At 43.1% G+C, this 6450-nt stretch overlaps 1 non-coding gene across 1 annotated transcript; it reads left to right on the top strand.

Moving 5' to 3' along the window:
- Positions 1-6127: 6127 nt before the first annotated feature.
- LOC147827562 (U6 spliceosomal RNA) lies at positions 6128-6232 on the top strand. Its single transcript, XR_015452141.1, has one exon. It is a non-coding gene; the product is annotated as a U6 spliceosomal RNA (small nuclear RNA).
- Positions 6233-6450: the final 218 nt, after the last annotated feature.

Genomic DNA, 6450 nt, shown 5'->3' with positions numbered 1-6450 from the left:
CCCGCTAATTGCATAAACCTTGTAATGCAGATAATTGCCGCTCCGGAGTAGGAGTTAATAATTTCCCAGGGTATTGCCTGGCTTCGGAGTAATCCTCGAGGACAGTTGTGACAATTCGCACACACTGAAGTTCACCAAGCGGTAATTAAAACTAGCACTTAAATCATTTGACTTTCAAACCTGTAATTATGATCCTGCGGAACTGCTTTGTGGAAATCCAGAGTTTACGGACGGCTATGCGACATCACTCAACCGGGTTTCACCAGGCTTTCCTCCGTGGGTGCCGCGTGCTGTGCTGACGGGGCGTCTACCGGGGACACTGTGCTCTCCAGGGCGAGAGCGGAAGCTCAGGCTCGTGCTCGGGGCCTGACAGGAGAACTCCCACCCTGGGTGGGCCTGTTGGTCATTGTGGATCTGTGTCTGTTTATAGAGCCCCCATGGCCAACAAGCCAAGCCCTGCCGCCTGGCACAAGTGTGAGCGCCTTCCAGGCATCTCCTCAGCCAGTGCTCAAAGCAGCATTGGAAGCAGGTCCTGCTCACCTTCTCCCTGCCCACGTGAGGGCTCCCAGGCAGATGCCCAGCAGTGCGTCCAGAGTCAGCCGAAGTCACCAGCCCGTACTGCCTGAGCCCGCGGTCCCGCTTATGCTACATGCTACAGTCCCCTGAGTTAGGCCGGACCCTAATTCATATTTCCACCGACTTTGTTTTCTAATACTACTTAGAAAAGCTAAAATGCCATGATGGGAGTTATAACTGCCAGCCAGCACGTAAATATCTTTGCTGAGTTTAGTTTCTCAGCTTCTGTCCTGCTCATTCTGGAAGCCCATGTCTGCCCTACCTGCAGGGTGCTGCCACAACAGTACATAACCAAGACAAGCGAACCTGGGAGCTAGGTCTGACTCTGTCAACAACCCGCTGAAAAAGCAGGTGTGCCTTTGGGTTTCTGTTTCTCCATCTTCCAAAAGCCTGAAATTAGGCTCCCACACTTAAACAGCAGGTGCAGCAAAGAACACAGTACAAAACCCTCTGTGTGGACTCTGGGGTGACCAGGCTGACGCCAAGGCTGGGGCTCCAGAGGGGAGATGCCGCCATCTCCCCGTGTGGGCTGTGCGGCTGCAGGCCCATGGGCAGAGTCCTTTCTGTGAGTCCAGGGCCATTGCTCCTGGCTGCTGCCCCGAAAGCCCGGTCTAGAGCACTCACTGGCACAGACGGCCCCGAAAGCAGGGTGGCCTCCATCTGCCTGAAATGCAGGGCCTTTACCCTGCAGACAAAGGGTGTGGCTCATGGCCAGTCACATCCCTCCAGTTTAATGATTCTGGAATCTTGTACAACTATATTTAGTTGTTACTTAGTGGGAATGAGGTTAAATTGCATTTCCTTTAATAAAAATAAAGGGCTAGATTTTTGAAGCAATGAGCGAAAGACATAATTTAACAAGGACCCAGCACTTGTAGTTTTGCAGTGCGGCACTCAGCATATGAAGAGCATGCCACAGTCTCTGCTGTCTGGAGTCCTGGTGTTGGTGACAGCAGGGAGAGGTCTGTTGAGGACTCCCACGGTATGTGTTATGGTGGCGATCAGCCCGGTGCTATAGAGTCACCGCTGCTGCAGTCTTTGAGAGCCACGGGGTGAGGAGTCTTGGGCAGGACCTTGAGGGTAGCTCAGAGTTGGCAGTGAATGATAGCAGATAGGAGTTCATCCCACGCCCAGGATGTGGTCCCCATGGCCTAGCAGGGAAGGAGAAGTGTGGCTGTGGAGCCGTGGTGGTACAAATGTCCTGGCTAGAAGGGGAAGACGTCTATGCAGATCAGGGAGCCATAGCGCAGGGCTCATGGGCTGGTTGGGGCTTTGGACTTTACTCTGGGTGATTCAAAGTGAAGTGTCCTAGTGTCACTCGGGTCTTGCACTGGTTTCCGGCCACCACTGGGTGGTAGAAGGAGCACCTGTCCCTCCCCAGACGCAGCTCCGTGGCTAGTGGGGGGCAGGGGTCGTTCTTGTCAGTAAAGCAGGTTTTGTGCAGGTGTGCAGGCTGACGAGGCCCCTCTCTGTTGCTAAGCTCTGGATCTCTAGTCTCTAAGCTGCTGGCTTATTTTCCATATAAAGGGAGAGATCAAAGTCACAATTATGGCAGAAAGCAGGGCAGAAAGTTTTTAGAATGCTGTTTAAATTGTTTTAAGATGATAAATCCTATTTATAGGGGTATAGGATTAAGTGCTCAGAGGTTCTCATCTGGTTTAGGAAGTTGATGCCGCTCTCCAACACTCCTGGTGGAAGCAGACACTAATAGCACCTTTCTGAAGGACAACTTTGTAAGACATATGATGTCTTCAGTCTCCTGCTTCTGGAAGTGTGTGTGTGTGTGTGTGTGCGCGCGCGCTGAGGACAGAAGCCAAGGCCCTGCCCACTCCAAGCAGCACTGCACCACTGAGCTTCATCCCTGCCCCTCTTCTAGAAACCTGTCCTCAGGAGACAAGGACAGCACAGTTGTTCACACAGCGTGCACTGTTTCAGGTGTCAGCAGTCCCACAGGTGACAGGGTATGCACGTGCATGTGTAGCCCAGGTTACGTGTGCACACTGTGTCATTTTACGTGAGGGGCGTGAGCGTCCACAGACCTCTGGGTTGGAGGGGCCTCCTACAGATGCTGCAAGTAGAGTGATGTTTGCACCAGTGGTTTCATACTCCTGAGCAACTGGAGAACTTCTGATGGCCAGCTCTAGAGAACTGCTGAAGTGAACTGTGGTAGACGTGCGTTAGAATACTGCACAGCCACCAGGAGATTGCAGTGTGTCAAATGAGTGTATTACATTATTAAACAACAAGTGCAGTGTCATCCACTTTTGAAAAATGTTTGCATATAGGGCCGGGGATTTAGCTCACTGGTGCCACTGCCTGCCTCACAAGCACAAGGTCCCAAGTTCGATCCCCAGTACCAAAAAAAAAAAAAAGTTTGCATATAAAAAAGATTAGTAGGAAACATATTTCAGAACAGAGATATTGTGATTATCTTCTTCCTTTTCATATTTATATTTTCTAAATTTTAATAAGAAATAGGTCAGAATAAGAAACCATAATAAAAATAATTTAAGTTATCATTTAGATTAAGCCAAAAAAAGGAGCCAACTTGTCCTTCCATCTAGTAAGGGCAGAGCAGGTAACTTGGACTAGGCATCCACAGAGGACAATGCAAGAAGCAGATGGAAATACCAGGGTACCTGCTGAAGGCGTGGGGGACAAGCAAGGCCGGGAGAAGGAGGGCCAACACGTGGGCCCGTGTGCCATCTGAGTCTGCTGCATGCAGGCTCCTGAGCCACGGGAATAGAGAGGGCCCACCCAGACCTGGGGCGACGCCGAGCCATCTTTGCATGGGACTCAGCTGATGAGAGCGTAACCGAGTCCTCTCCTGGGAAGAGAACACCATCCCACACTTCACATTACTTCTGTGAACAAGTTCTCAAACACAGTGACTACTGTGTCATAAGAAAGGAAAATGACCAGGCATAGGAGGAGACCGGAAGGGAACTGGCGAAAGAAGCGGCACATGGACATAGACCCCTAGGGACTGCAGATACCAGGTGTCCACCATGTGCATGTATGACATACCTGGGGCACACACATATGTAAAAGTTGGAAGGGAGGAAAAGAAATGTGTATCTAACATAAGCACCAGGCAAAGGGTAGTTTTTATAGCTCTGTGCATCATATAGCATTGCTTCAGATAGAGAGACACTGCACTGAAGAAAGACTTAATGTTTATGAAATTGTATGCACACAATAACATAACACAAAAACATATAAAGCAAGGACTGACAACACTGAATGGTGATATAGACTAATAATCTTAATAGAAAATTTTAATAATCACTTTCAGTATCTAAAAGAATCTGAAAACCACAAATCAATAAAAATAGCCAGGTGTGGTGGTGCACACCTGTAATCCCAACACTCAGAAGGCTGAGGCAGGAGGATTGCTATGAGTTTGAGGCCAACCTGAGCTACATAGTGAGTTCAAGGCCAGCCTGAACTACATAGTGAGACTCTATCTCAAAAAAAAAAAAAAGAGAGAGAGAGAAAAGAAAATAGAGGATTTTAACAACCTTATGATCACATTTGATTAATAAGTATATGTAGAATAAATCACTTAATACATACAATATGTGTCTTTTCCCCAAGAAACTGCAAAACTTACTAAACCATACAGAAAACCTCTAAAACTTTTCAGAAAATATCTTCCCAGGCAATTAAGCTAGAAATCAATACCAAAAATGTAACAGGAAATCCTCATATATCTGGATATTATAAATATAATTCTATAGTTCTTCAGTTCAAAGAAGAGAGGACAACAGGAATTAGAAAGTAATTTAAGCTGAAAAATAATGGAAATATGTACATCAAAATTTGAGTTATAAAGCTATGCTTAGATTTAATGTGTGTGTGTGTGTGTGTATATATATATATATATATATATATATATGGATGAAATCTACTATTATTCATTTCAAGAATTTAAAGATAGAGCCACAAATTAAAGTCAAATGAAGTAGAGGATAGGAAATAATAAGATAAGAGCAGAAACAAATGAAGTAGTAAACAAAGTGCCAAGGTATCCAAAAGTTTATTTGAAGAGGCTAATAAAATAGGTAAACTTTCCATGGAAAAAAATAAATATGAAAAGGGGAAAAAAACCACAAAATACGAAATATAAACAACCAATATCACATATAAAAAAGAACATGATTACAAACACAAGACACCTTAAAGTGTAAGAAAGGGTAGTATGAGTTACTATGCAAAAATATTTGACAATTTAAATGAGATGGGCAAGTCCCCTAAAAATATGATTTACTAGGCCAGGGGTTTAGCTCGGAGGTGCCACTGCCTGCCTCACAAGCTCAAGTCCTGAGTTCAATCCCTGGTACCAAAAAATCCCACAAAAAACAAATAAAAATATAATTTATCAAAATGCATGATAGTAGAAAGAGAAAATAGAAAATTATTAGAGAAGGTGAATCCGTAATTGAGAATCTTTTAACAAAAAAATGTAGAGCTAAATGTCTTTCCCAGTGAATTCTACCTGTCATTGAGAGAGTGTGATGCCAATGTTCTGAAAATTCTTCCAGAGAATAGGAAAATGAGACACATGACCTTATTTGATCTGTAAGGCTGGCATAACTTTAGTACCAAAACTTGACAAGGGCAGTTTAAGATGATTATATACCGATCTTTCTTATGAACATAGATATAAAAGTTCTAAATAAAATATTAGCAAGGAAAATTCAACAACAACATAAAAGAATAATATATCATGAGCAATTTGCATTTACTGTAGGGATTCCAGGTGGTGTGAGAGTCAAAACTCAACCAAAACACTGCTTTAATGGAATAAAGAAGGCAAATCATAATAATATGAATATATAATCACATAGATATGTGCTAAGTCAATGTCCATTTATGATTAAGAAATCTTGGCAAACTAGGAATACGAGGAACTTCCCTAGTCAGAAAGAGTAGCTACAAAATACTAAAAGAGCAAAGACCGTTCGTAATGTAAAAGTTTAAAAGCTTAGCGACTGGGGACAGCACAGCGTGTCCGCTGATCTCCCACAGGGTATATGCTGGTCTTTCTGAGTCTAGCAAGGAGCAAAGGAGTTGACATTTGTAAGAATCGTAGAGAAGGAGATGAACTCTCATTGTTTGTGTATGATATACTGGAGTGCAAAGAAAATCCAGAATATGTATGAATTATTAAAATGAACCAAATTTAACAAATCACTGGGTACAAGATCAATGTACAAAAAATTGTACCTCCACATTCTACCTTTAAACAATAATAAAATTAAAATAAAAATGTTATTTTAATTAACAGTAAAACTGAAATGTCCAGGAATAAGCCTCAGAAGGCAGGTGTAACAACACAACAGTGTTGTGTAAAAAATGCCTCCATAAAGGAGGCATATGTCATGTCCATAGTTGGGCAATAAAACTTATGCATATATAATTTCTCCCCAGATTGATCTGTAGATTTAATATATTTCTAATAAAAAGTCCTAGTAGAATTTCTAATGTGGCGCCTGAAAAGACTATTCTAAATGCATATGTTAATTCCAATGACATCGCAGCTCAGAAGGTGCTTGCCTTGGCAGGACATACATGAAGCTGGGACAAAACAGAGAAGACTAGCACGGCCCAGGGCAAGGACGACACTCAGATATAGGAAGTGTCCATATTTTTTGATGCAAAATCAATACACAAAAATCAATAATGTTCCTGTACACCAACAATGAACTTACCAAGAAAGAAATCAGGAAAACAAACTATTTGTAATAGCTTCAAAAAGAAATTAAATACCTGGGAATTAACTTAATCAAGGAAGTAGAAGAACTCTATAACAAAACCTGCAGTATCCTAAAAAAAGATTGAAGATGCCCTAATAAATGGAAAGACATCCAC

The sequence above is a fragment of the Heterocephalus glaber genome, unplaced genomic scaffold (genome assembly GCF_053883595.1).
Source record: "Heterocephalus glaber isolate CG9 unplaced genomic scaffold, H.glaber_assembly_v1.0 deba00001442, whole genome shotgun sequence".
Classification (NCBI taxonomy): domain Eukaryota; kingdom Metazoa; phylum Chordata; class Mammalia; order Rodentia; family Bathyergidae; genus Heterocephalus; species Heterocephalus glaber.
The sequence above is the reverse complement of the archived record's forward strand: the minus strand, read 5'-3'. Positions and strand labels throughout refer to the sequence as shown.